This window comes from Trichomycterus rosablanca, chromosome 19 (genome assembly GCF_030014385.1).
Source record: "Trichomycterus rosablanca isolate fTriRos1 chromosome 19, fTriRos1.hap1, whole genome shotgun sequence".
In the NCBI taxonomy this organism is placed as follows: domain Eukaryota; kingdom Metazoa; phylum Chordata; class Actinopteri; order Siluriformes; family Trichomycteridae; genus Trichomycterus; species Trichomycterus rosablanca.
In genome coordinates this window covers 6,725,585-6,738,277 of record NC_086006.1, presented here as the reverse complement: position 1 = coordinate 6,738,277, position 12,693 = coordinate 6,725,585, and the positions used below count along the sequence as shown (strand labels likewise).

The following is a 12,693-nucleotide window of genomic DNA, read 5'->3' as shown; positions in this document are numbered from 1 at the left end:
CTAGCTGTGTTGATCGGCCAGCGAGATCAGAAGTTAGTGGCTTTGTTATTGCTGTCAGGAAGAGCCAAAGATTAAAAGCTTGAACTCAAATAAACTCAAGATAAATTCTAATAATGAATCAAGCTCAGACCAGGCAGGAAAATAATGTTCTCTGCTGGGAACGGAACAAGAATTGCTCTGAAATTGCTTTAATTTTATCATTATCTGCTTGGTAGGATGTTCTGCTCTGTTAGGAAAAAAGGCTAGTGCTTAAAATGTATCTATATGCAGCAGCTAGGTGACCAGACATTAGCGATGGGTAATTATCTTTAGTTTAAAGTTTTCTATAACCTAGCCTCTGATCAGCACCATTAAGCCTGAGGTATTTTTAACAGGAGTGTATTGGAAAGCTGCCAGAAATGAACTTAAACCTAAAATGAATGCAGCATCTATTGTTTATCAGGGCAATATGAGGTGTTTAGCCATCAAATGAACATTCTGTTAAACATTGTTAATGCTAGCACAACATTGTTAAGAAAGATTCATACAATTCTTATACAGGTTTAATATGGTACTCGGTTGGGGCAGCAGCCTAACACACTCTTGTGAGTTCAAATCTCAGCAGAGCCAATGACCTTGCTTAAGCATCCACACAAATACAACTGCCCATGTTTGAGGTAGGGGAGGGGTCAGACTGGGTCTTATCCCGCTGCCACTGTGATACACAATCTCTGAGACTGGTCTGGGGACCTGCGCAACTGTGGAAGGGGGTCATATTAAGCTTTGGCATATGTGATACAGCTGTGCAGAAACCCAACACTGACAGGTGATAAGAAGCGACCACAGATTGGACACGTGTCGGAGGGGGAGTGTGGTGATCCAGCTGTCCAATCAGGTTGGGGGTTGTATAAGCATCAAGGCATTCACAGTTGGGAATTGGAAATGACTAGATTGGGAGATAAAGGGGGGGAAATCAGGGGGGGATTTGTATGTAAACACTGACTCTACTAGAGACAGTTTAATAAGAATGACTTTAAATAAAATTGCCTCTAATTAGGAACATGTAACTGGATTTGCCACGGCAATTAAGGGACTCCTATTGTTCGAGAAATGAGGTGCAGGCTGAGTGATGGAGGAATAGTTGAAGTATAGCATGTTTTTCAATGCATGTTACAACTCTGTGTAGATTTCTGGCATGGACTGGTATAAAGAAGAGCTGATGGCTTTACAAAAAATGAGGCTGTATCCCAAACCTCATACTACATAGCAAGTACCAGTAGTGGTCAACTGGGACATATTTTTAGGGTCTTTGTAAAAATTACTTGGCAGAGCATGGGTATGGCCAAGCATGACCAATGTGCCAACACTGTTGACACACCTTAATAGGTCAAAGACTGTGGAGGCAGACAGTAATTTTGGACACTGATCTAAACGCACCTATGCCGTAATCAAAACTAGAAAGGCTGTTTGGATAAAGGCATAAACAGGCTTTAAAGTGCCTGGAGACGCCAGATTTATGGGTCTGGCTGGTGCACTACAAAGGCAGGAGAATATAAACTTGTTTTTAATAGATTATTAATTTTTTAGTCGTATTGGTTACATCCTACATGACAAAAAGCTTCTATCGCCTTGGCGGCATTAAACCCAGGCAAGTGCCTGAAAAGAAAATGAACAAGTCAGACTGGCTTATTTCTCCCCTGATGCTTTTCAAACTGTGTGCTATTGATCACGATGCTCAGTTTCAATGTATGGAAATATATTTTCACTGTCCAGGAGGCCCAGTTTGTTTTTGCTCTAGTCGACCATTTAAAAGCTGCAGCAAGCCCTTAATTACATTTCCAATAGTTGTGAACGGCTCTTGTGCTTTATGTGACACGTGAACTTTCTCTCTTTCGCTGTCTTCCTCTCTCTCTACCCTTGACCCACTGCCTTCCAGAGACCATTATTCACTGAAGGAGATCAGTTAGCCAATTAGTGATAGCCTCGATTCTATCTCCTATCATTAAATATCATATTAATTTGTTGCGAGCCTGCCCAGAAGCAAAGCTGTCAAGAAAATGAGAAGACCGATCCAATGAACGTGCCCTCGTTTTCAAGGACACAGTGGTAATCCCAGAAAGATTACACAAAACCAGAGCAATGGTACTGTTGAAATTTTGGTTTCAAAAGAAAAGAAATCTGAGCAACCAGGTCAGTATTTTTAAAAGAACACTGGTATTTAGACTATCCCACATAATAAATTGGTATTTGGACTCCCTCCTTTAATAAAGCAGGGTGTTTGTGGTAGTCCATTACTGGTATTTGGACTCTCCTACATAACAAAGTACGGTGTTCGGGGTAGTTACAATTGCAATTACTAGTTGAGTCTAGCACTGGTATTTGGACTCTCCCACATAATCAAGGCGGGGCGTTTGGGGTAGTTACAACTGCAAGTACTAGTTGAGTCCAGTACTGGTATTTAGACTCCCTCTTCTAATACAGCAGGGTGTTTGGGGTAGGTACAGCTGCCAATTCATGTTCACTAAAAGGTATTTAATCACCAGCTAAAACTACAAAGTACCAAAACAAGCTCTAATTAGTGTCCTTGTGTGACTGGAAGAGTGGGACGATTATGAATGCCGAATGCTGACATTACAGCAATCTGAGATAGCGACAGTAGCTAAAGCGAGGGCTGCAGACTGAGAGCTGCCAGATTCTGGAAGTTTCAGTGACTCGATAAAGGTCGTCCATGAAAAGACCTGGCAGCACAAAGCCCTGTTAATTATCTTTGTTTTGTGTTAGTATGCTGGCTTTTGAAAAAACCGTATTAAAGATAAAACAAATGTTCGATCCTAATTAGCTTGCCACACTAATCCAATTCTTGCTCTGAACGAGCCAAGACGAGGACTTGGACCAAATCGAGGATCTATTTTGGGCTGAGGTGTGATTGGCTATGTTCGGCTGAACATACTGTTGTCACATGCGCCTCGTTTGCAGATTGTAAAGCAGCCATAAAGAATGATTGGCTGGACCTAGCTGGGTTTTTTTCTACAATACAAGGCCATTATAAACATTGGCTTGTTTGAACGCCTGAAGCCACCACCTGTCAGGTTGAATGTGTTCTGTTTTTGGCTGTTGGCCATATGCTGTCCACCTGTGAGCTGTTTCTTATCAAAGTTGTTCTTGTGCATTTCAAGGGTATGTTTTCTTTTCTTTTTGTTTTGTTTTAATGCATAATTTTCTTCCTGATGATTGCGGTCTGTGCTATGCATTACACTCAAGCAAACCACAGCAGTTTAGTTTAGTTGGCTTTAGAAGAAGCCAAGAAAACAACATCTCTAGATAACAGTGTTGTAACCTCCAGCCCTTTATAGTGGATTTTCTTGACTGCAACTTGATCTCAGATTCATGAACATTACAAACAGTTGCTAAACATAAAGCAGCAGGGACGAGAATTAGCACCTCTGAGCTTTTTTGTATTGTCAAGGAGGGCCACAGGTTAGCATATGCCTCCTCTGACACGTTTAAATCCGCTGGCCACCTCTTTCAATGGTCAGCGACAAATTCTCAGATTCTCTCAGTATTTCTTGCGCCACTTGTGCCAGAACCTCGACCAGGCAGTAGGAGTCAATGATGTAGCGTCAAGGACTTAGTGGTGGCAGTGGTGGGTTAGCGTGTCAGAATGCTGCTTAAGTGACCCTAGTCAAGTCAATTTTTTTTGTCTTTACAGAATACCCTGTTAAGCAAGCTGAGGGCAACAGTGGAAAGAAAACACTCCTTTAAATGTACAGGAAGAAACGTTGAGAGGAACCAGACAGACACCCTAGGTCATGATTCTGACCAGTACCTATGCTGGGATGCTTCTTTCAGGGTAGAATAGCTGACCGTAGAAGTTTGGTGCAATAAACGTCAGCTAGTCTGTTAAGTCTAGAAAAACATCTTGTTACTCCTAAGTGTATTTTATTATAAAATTGTCTCAGAAATGAGCTAGCGGCTATATGCATTAAAGGCAGAGATAATGTATACACATTACCAAACTATCAGGATGTTGTTATTTACAAACTGGGCAAACAGCCTTTAAATCTCTTTCCATTGTGCCCGAATTTAATACATTTAAGTTAAGTAGATCCAAATGATGGAGTTGTTACGCAGCCTGTGGCAAAAGGTCACCCTGAATTGTCACTCCTGGTTTTAAATTAGGCCACACTGCGAGAAAATGAGAAGAACCAGAAAGACTGAAATCGACTTGGTAAGTGAAGCTGTCCTTCTAGTACCCGCTGCCTGCCACATATCTCTACTCGCCATAATGAGTGTGTTCTCATAGAAATCAGCCTTTTATTTGGCGTTTCTCACAGCGAACGTCCCCCTCAAGGTGCTACAGTGTACCAGCTACCATAATGGATGTTTAAATTGGAAAGCGATTTGATCTAGTACTAGCGGAGCTTTGTGCAAGCTGGGTGGTGAAAAGCTCTTAATGGAGGACTGTTCAGAAGACCTGCCAAACTTTTCTCACTTTAAAAAAACTCAGCAGAGCTTCTGTGGCTTTATTTTTCTCTCTCTTGATGCTGCGATGCACTCGGAAAAGAGCTGAATTAATTACTACCACTCTCTTATCTTAATTAAATCTTTTCATATCATTGATTTAACACAAAGGAGCCAAGAGATCTTGCTCGTGTGTGTTTTTTTTTTTTTTTGTGATGTGGAATGTGGTGCGTTTCTAGATGGCATAGGTCTACCTTGAGCACGTCTAAGGGCTTTGAAGCGTTGATGAGGGCAACATTTTGTCAGCAGGCGTACACCAATTAGACCTGCTTCAGAAAGCTTGTCAAATAAAGAGGCGTATTTTCGAATATTGGAAAAATGCTTCATCTAGGTCAAGGGTAAAGAAACTTCTTCTTCTGGTGAAGTTTGTTGTACTCTTGTTAGCCAGCCTGTTATTTCTACCACTAAACATCAAATAGCTCCTCATTATGGATCTTACTCTGATGGATCTACATGCCCAAAGTAGAGGAGTTAACGGTACCTTGAGGTCTTGTGTTTGACCAATGGAAAAATAAGTAGGGCTTAGGGCTCAGGTGGCAAAACTGAGGTCCCTCTGCAAGGTGCCTGGTCTTACTTTCTGTGATCAGACAAACATTGGGCCAATTTGTGAGGGCTGTAGAGTTGAATCTCTGATGCTGTGGGAATGCCCTGCTGGAGCTGTTCCAGGTATGTACCACTGGATGAAAACCACAGGGCAGACCCAGAAGGTGTAATTACATAAAGTAATTATATCTTTCAATTGGATTGGGAATGTCTAAGTCTCCCTCATGAAGAATCTTTTAGAGAATTTTGGGAAGATCCAACAGAAGAGGTTAAAAGATAGGATGATTCTAATTAGTATCTTTTTTTAGGGTTAAACAGAAAGCACCACCACATGTTTACCACTAAGCCAGTTCATTTCCAAATATGCTAAAAGAGGGACAGTAATCATATTGGTATTCAAACCTTTGCTTCAAAATCTCAGTGTCCAAAAGTGTTCTACACTTTTGAACCAATGAAGATTTTTTTGAAGTTATAACAGACCCCTGGCTGCCTCCTAAATCAAAGCAGTTCAGATGTACTCTGTGATGGAAAGCAGGCGAATAAGGGTGGAAGAAAGGCCTCTGGGATGTTGTTCTGAATTTAATTACTGTAATTACGATGCGTGGCAGTTAGTCGTTCTACAAGATGACGAAATGTTGAACGCTGTTTTTGGGGGCGGAAGGAGGCTGATGAACTGTACTGCACAGTGTATAAGTCTGACACGCAGTTGTGGGGTTCAAGAGTCGTCCAGCGTGATCCGGGGTAATCTGTCTGACTCTGGGGGAGTGAAAGTTCATATGTCTAATTGCTTAAAATCAGATATTTGTGTTTATTCTTGCTTAATCTTGATAATGAGGTTAATTAATTTGATGTTTTTTAGACTGATTGCTGAGGTATTGATTACACTGCAGCTCATGTTTCCTAGCTGTGGTGAATAATGGATCTGATTATTTATTTCATAGACATCATTTCATTCTGTAATCATAATCTTTCTTAATCGGTTTTTATTTCTTTGCTTAATATTCCAGTCCACTGTGTAAACAAAGCAGTTTTCTAAATGAGTTTTTTAATAAAATAGAATAATGATAATAAATAAAAACAATGATAAACAACTACATTATATTACTTATTTAACATAGTCGTGTTCTGTTCTCTAGTGAGATTCAACATCTGGAAAAAGTTGATTCAACATCTGTAGAATGTTGTGAAGACTTTTAAAGGTGTATTTTTGAAATGTAATCATTTTTAGGGCGGGGCATAAACCAAAAATTGATGCCTTCTAAACATATAAGCAGAAGAAATGCCAGCAGTTGAAGTAGGCTGTGTCCCAAATTGCACACTACTGTACTAAATTATATGTCTAATTCAGTGGCGGCTGCTGGTCTTTCAAAGAGGGGAGGCTCATTGTCGGCTTACATCATAAAATTTGTCAATTTATTTATACATAAATTCTGCCCTCCGTTCCTTTTCAAGAAAATGGCCTGTGATCCTATCGAAGAAATGGGTTGCAGTTTGTCTTTCGACTTCACTCGTAAAATCCGCGATGGGACTGAAGCTCCCAGTGATTAAGTGACGGTGTAGATCTCAAAATAGCTGTCAATCAAAACAGGATTTAGCCTTACGAACCCGCCCACAGCTCCATTCACCTCCAGAGACGCTCAGCATCCGGGGGCGGGACAAAATCGTGGCATTTATCCAATGACCGGCGAGTTTCGAAGCAATTAAAAAAAACGTTCCATGCAGTCCCATTGAAGTGAATAGACACTCAGCTTCTACGGGCAAATGAATTGACGCTACGGGAAAGTATGAGAAGTTAACAAAATGGAGTCAGTCGATTTGTGATAAGTAGCTGATTCTGAACGAACTCGTCTTCGAGATGAACATGTTCTAACGCATTTGTGGTCAATGAAATGTTAACACAACTGTACATATTTGACCATTTAATTTTTGACATTTCAGGGGAAGCTGAGCTTCCCTTGCAGTCTTAGAGAAATCGCCACTGGTCTAATTGCTGCGTAATAAATGGTGTAGATTTACACATTGCAGTGAAGTGTATAATCACGGTGCATAACCGAGGAGAATAACGTAGTAACATTGTACAGCACAAAGCGTTTAGCTGAAGTGGGCTGCTTTATAGCATTACATGAAGTCTCCGTACAGAAGGTAAAGGTAAATAAGATTGCATAAGATTGCAATGTGTTGTATCCCATAGGAAATGATGCAAACAATTATACTGCTCATTGAAACCCATTCAGTAGAACTAAATAATGTGGTACTTTTACATCTAAAACAATCATTTTAGACTTTGTAGGTTGCTGGAATCCACTGGCTGTTATTAGAATTAATTACGTTCAGCTCATTTATTAAATTGCACTGCTGCCATTGTAAACAGAGGGTGTGGCATTCTAAGCAGGTGGGCTAATCAGAGGTAATGCAAGCCAAACTTTGTATAAATATTATAAAATAGCCTAAATATAAATATAGTCTTGAAATCTATGAGTGGAATCTAATTGTATATAATTTCAAATGTTAGTGCATAGGACTATTAGCATAAAGGCAACAAGAGTTGAGTTGATTGGATGTGTTCATCAGTCCACCTAACCACATCATCCCATCCCAATCAAAAATGGCCAAAACAATTTAAACACAATTGTCTTCATTGAGGTATACACCGATCAGCCATGACATTAAAACCACCTCTTTGTTTCTACACTCACTGTCCATTTTATCAGCTCCACTTGCCATATAGAAGCACTTTGTAGTTCTACAATTACTGACTGTAGTCCATCTGTTTCTCTGCATGCTTTGTTAGCCCCCTTTCATGCGGTTCTTCAATGGTCAGGACTCTCCCAGGACCACTACAGAGCAGGTATTATTTGGGTGGGGGATCATTCTCAGCACTGCAGTGACACTGACATGGTGGTGGTGTGTTAGTGTGTGTTGTTCTGGTATGAGTGGATAAGACACAGAAGCGCTGCTGGAGTTTTTAAACACCTCACTGTCACTGCTGGACTAAGAATAGTTCACCAACCAAAAGCATCCAGCCAACAGCGCCCCGTGAGCACCGTCCTGTGACCACTGATAAAGGTCTAGAAGATGACCAACTAAAACAGCAGCAAAAGTTTCTGACGTTACGTCTACAAGGTGGACCAACTAGGTAGGAGTGTCTAATAGAGTGAACAATGAGTGGACACGGTATTTAAAAACTCCAGCAGCGCTGCTGTGTCTGATCCACTCATACCAGCACAACACACACTAACACACCACCACCATGTCAGCGTCACTGCAGTGCTGAGAATGATCCACCACCTAAATAATACCTACTCTGTAGTGGTCCTATGGCGGTCCTGATCATTGAAGAACAGGGTGAAAGCAGGCTAAAAAAGTATGTAGAGAAACAGATGGACTACAGTCAGTAATTGTAGAACTTCAAAGTGCTCCTATATGGTAAGTGGAGCTGATACAATGGACAGTAAGTGTAGAAATAAGGAGGTGGTTTTAATGTTATGGCTGATCAGTGTAAGTGTACTTCTTTCAGCCATAAAAAAATCATCCTGCTATTAGCAATGTCTTCTTAATACTGTAATCTTCTGGAGTTTATTGATCTTGTGTGTTACAGTGAGCTGGAACTGATTTGTAGTTCTATTTAAATTCTTAGCAGTACGATAGTTAAAAAAAAACGAGAAAAAAAAAAAAAAACTTGCTCGGACAGCGCTGGGATGATGGAGTGGGCTGGTGAGGAGAAAGAAAGAAGCGATAAATCTTTCTCTTAAACCCCTCAAACCCTGCATCTCTCTCGCTCACCCTTTCTATTCCGCATCCTAAGTCGAACAGACAAGGTGCGACGTTTTCGCCGGAGTTGTACGATTCCTACTCTCTATTACTTTACAGCCTGCTGGGAGCCAGGCAGTGGAGGAATAAAGATTTGGCGTTGCCCGGCTGTGATCTCGCTTTGTGGATCTGTGCATGTATCTGCTCACGGACACCCTGCAGGAGCCTCGCTCACCCTTATCTAATTTGTATTGTTGCCCTAACTTGCCTTAATGCCTTGTTTGACATGTAGGTAATGCACTGCTGCACACGATAATGACAAGATTCTCCGGCTGCCCGTTGAGCCCATAAGCCAGCTCTTTCTGTTGACACCTACTGTTTTAGCACCCACCGTGCTGAGAAGGATGAGAACCTGGGTCAAATGTTTCACGGGTGTGTGCATGGGTATCTGAACCAGCCAGGCTCATTGCACGCTGATGGATCGCCTCCCCTCCGCTGGAAGTTTCTCAGCTTGAAGCCCTGAGAGCGTAGATGTCGTAAACATGTCTCATTGGGTGCTGTGTGATGACGGCTGGTGGAACTGAATGGGCGTGTGAATATTTTTCCTGCTGTTCTTTTGAGTTTAATGATACACCTTGGATTCCCTAATTGAAAAAAAGAACAAATAGAGCCTATTTTGTATGCAGACGTTAGCCCGCGACTCCAGAGAACTCTGTATCTAGGCCATTTGCATAATGAAAGTGATTGCATGTGTCAGAGAAAGAAGAGACAGGCTGCTGGAAAGGTGAAGATTTGGGAAGAAATTCAGACTCACCTCGCCAAATTTATGTTTCCTGTCTGAATGACAGAGAGAGATTGAACGCATTTCGTATTTCCATTTATATTTCGGAGCACGATTGTTATTATACGTCGGATTTTCACTTCTGTACGATATGTTGGTTTTGCTGGAACAGTGAATGTCACACCAAGACATAGGTACTGTGGACCCGTGTTCCTTACATTCGGTTCACATGGCTTTCCAATGACTTGCAGAATGTGGCCTGTGATGGACTGGCACCCTGTCCAGGGTGTATTCCTGCTTATTGGGTAGAGCTGCATTTTTCGTGCCTTTAGTTCCACCCACTTTGCTTTGCCAATGGTTGCTCTGCTAGTTGTTACTGGAATTCACCAATTGTCATTAAAAACGATTGACTCTAAGCTGTTATGTCAACTTGCATTACTTCCATCATGTTAAAAGCATGGTTCGAATCACAGAAAGAGGGGGTTGGGGTTCTGGCTCCTATATAGTAATTGGAGTTGTATTCCTGCTGTGAACCTAGTGGTGTTTGGTGGAAATAAACTCCATATCAATTAGCGCTACCTATTTAAGTGTCACTAGTTCCACCCACTTTGCTTTGCTGGTGGTTGCTTTGCTAGTTAGTTGTTGCTGGAATTTACCAGCTGTCATTAAAAAGATTGACTTTCAGCTGTTATGTCAACTTGCATTACTTCCACTGAGTTAAAAGCATGGTTCAAATTACAGAAAGATGGGGGTTGGGGTCTGACTCTCCAAAATATAGGATTTGGAACCCCCCAAAAAGAAGAGGTAAAAACAACAGTTGGGGGGGGGGGGGGGGGGGGGGGTATTTCTGCTGTGGACCAAGTGGTACTGGGTGGAAATGGACTCCATATCAATTAGCGCAACCTGTTTTTGTGCCACTAGTCTCATTAATTTTGCTTTGCCAATGGTTGCTTTCAGCTGTTATGTCAACTTCCATTGCTTCCACTGTGTTAAAAGCATGGTTCAAATTACAGGGATTGGGGGGTCTGAGCCTCCTAAATAGTATTTGGAACCCCCCAAAAAGAAATGGTAAAAACTACAGTTTGGAGGGTTGTATTCCCACTGTGGACCTAGTGAAACTGGATGGAAATGGACTCCAAATCACTTTGCACTTTGATTTGCCAATGGTTGCTTTGCTAGTTGTTGCTGTAATTCACCAGTTGTCATTAAAAACGATTGACTTTCAGCTGTTATGTCAACTTGCATTACTTCCATCATGTTAAAAGCATGGTCCGAATCACAGAAAGTAGGGGTTGAGGTTGTCTGACCCTCCTAAATAGTATTTGGAAGTTTGGTGGGTTGTATTCCTGCTGTGGACCTAGTGGCACTGGGTGGAAATGGACTCCATATCAATTAGCGCAACCTTTTTTGTGCCACTAGTCCCACCCACTTTGCTTTGCCAATGATTGCTTTGCTAGTTGTTGCTGGAATTCACTAGTTGTCATTAAATATGATTTACTTTCAGCTGTTATGTCAACTTGCAACACTGTGTTAAAAGCATGGTTCAAATTACAGAAGAGAAGGGTTTGGGGGAGTCTGACCCTACAAAAGAGTATTTGAAACCCCCAAAAAGAAGAGGTAAAAACAACAGTTTGGAGGGTTGAACTTTGGTCAAAACTTAGAAACTAGCAGATTAGAAACTGGCTGTAAATGCACCATATGGACAAAAGTATTGGGTTCTAAATTGTGTATCTAGTGTTCTAAATTGGACCACACAGGCCAGCCTTTGCTCCCAACGTGCATCAATGAGCCTTGGCCGACCCACGACCCTGTCGCTGGTTTACCACTGTTCCTTCCTTGGACCACTTTTGATACATACTGACCACTGCAGACCAGGAACACCCCACAAGAGCTGCAGTTTTGGAGATGCTCTGACCCAGTCATCTAGCCATCACATTTTGGTCCTCATCTCACTCGCTCAAATCCTTATGGTTGCTCATTTTACCTGCTTCTAACGCAACACTCAACTTTGAGAATATAATGGTTGAGGATAAAGTTGTAAGCCAGATTTATCTACTCCTAAGATATTACCCTGAGCTCTATAAGTGAAAACTGATTGTATATTATTGTGAAAATCTTCCTACACCACCTCCTGTTGTTTGAAAAATAGCATTTAAAATGAATTACGACGAGTTTCGGTTCAGAAAATACAAAATGTTGTAAGTGGACATCAGTGGAAAGTAATAAATTATGAAAAGTACGTTGAATTGCTCCCTTGAAAGTGCTTGCAGGTGCGGAGCTAAAAGATTTAACTGCGTAACAGCCCGTCAGTCTACTTGTCGTGTTGCCTGTGGGACCTTTATGCTTTGCCATGCGAAGGATTTTCTCATTTAAGAGCCTTTATTAATCAGGCCAGTGTTTAAACCTTGGACAGAATGTTTAGCAAACCCAAAACAAGAAATTATGAATGTAGACTGCTGGCATGCGTCCCATACAATGTCTTCCAGCTGTTGACCAGTGTGTGTTAGTTTTCCACAGCTTAACAGTTCAGTGGTTCTCTTTTTTTGCCTGTATCCAGCATGTGGCAACCACATTTGGGCTCATACTTGCTTCACTTACTCGAACCTGACCTTAACGCCCAACCCCCGTCCACCCTCTGCCAACCCTGTAACTCTTAGCTAAGCCAGACAACTAAACCTTCTCCCAAGAGCCTCTACAGGCACATTTTGCTGCCGGCCTGCCTTCCATATCCGACAGGCGCTTGCTGTGGGGGGGATGCCTAATCGGTGATATCATTCATGAAGTAAGGCTTTGGGATTTCCTGACCATTTTCTTTTGGGAAGCATGTAGAACAACGAACAATGGGCCAGCAGAGGGTAGAATCATCACTGATTAGATCCATATTAATATTGCCATGGGATGATCCTTGCAGGATGGAGATTTACTTATGAAATTCATTTTATTATGAGGAAGCATATGTAAAGTATGTAAAGTGTAAAGTCCATGCTTATTTCTTTCTTTATTTGCTCAATGTTTTATTGAGCACTTGCATTTGTAAAAAGCATGAAAACATAATAATGCACTACAATATTAAATAGTGAAAATAAACAATCCGTCAGGTAGGTTGGATTAATTTGGTT

At 41.4% G+C, this 12,693-nt stretch overlaps 1 protein-coding gene across 3 annotated transcripts in view; it reads left to right on the top strand.

Moving 5' to 3' along the window:
* The window catches only part of agrn (agrin), a 302,297-nt gene that overhangs the window by 112,092 nt on the left and 177,512 nt on the right, over nt 1-12,693 (top strand). The window lies entirely within an intron of this gene.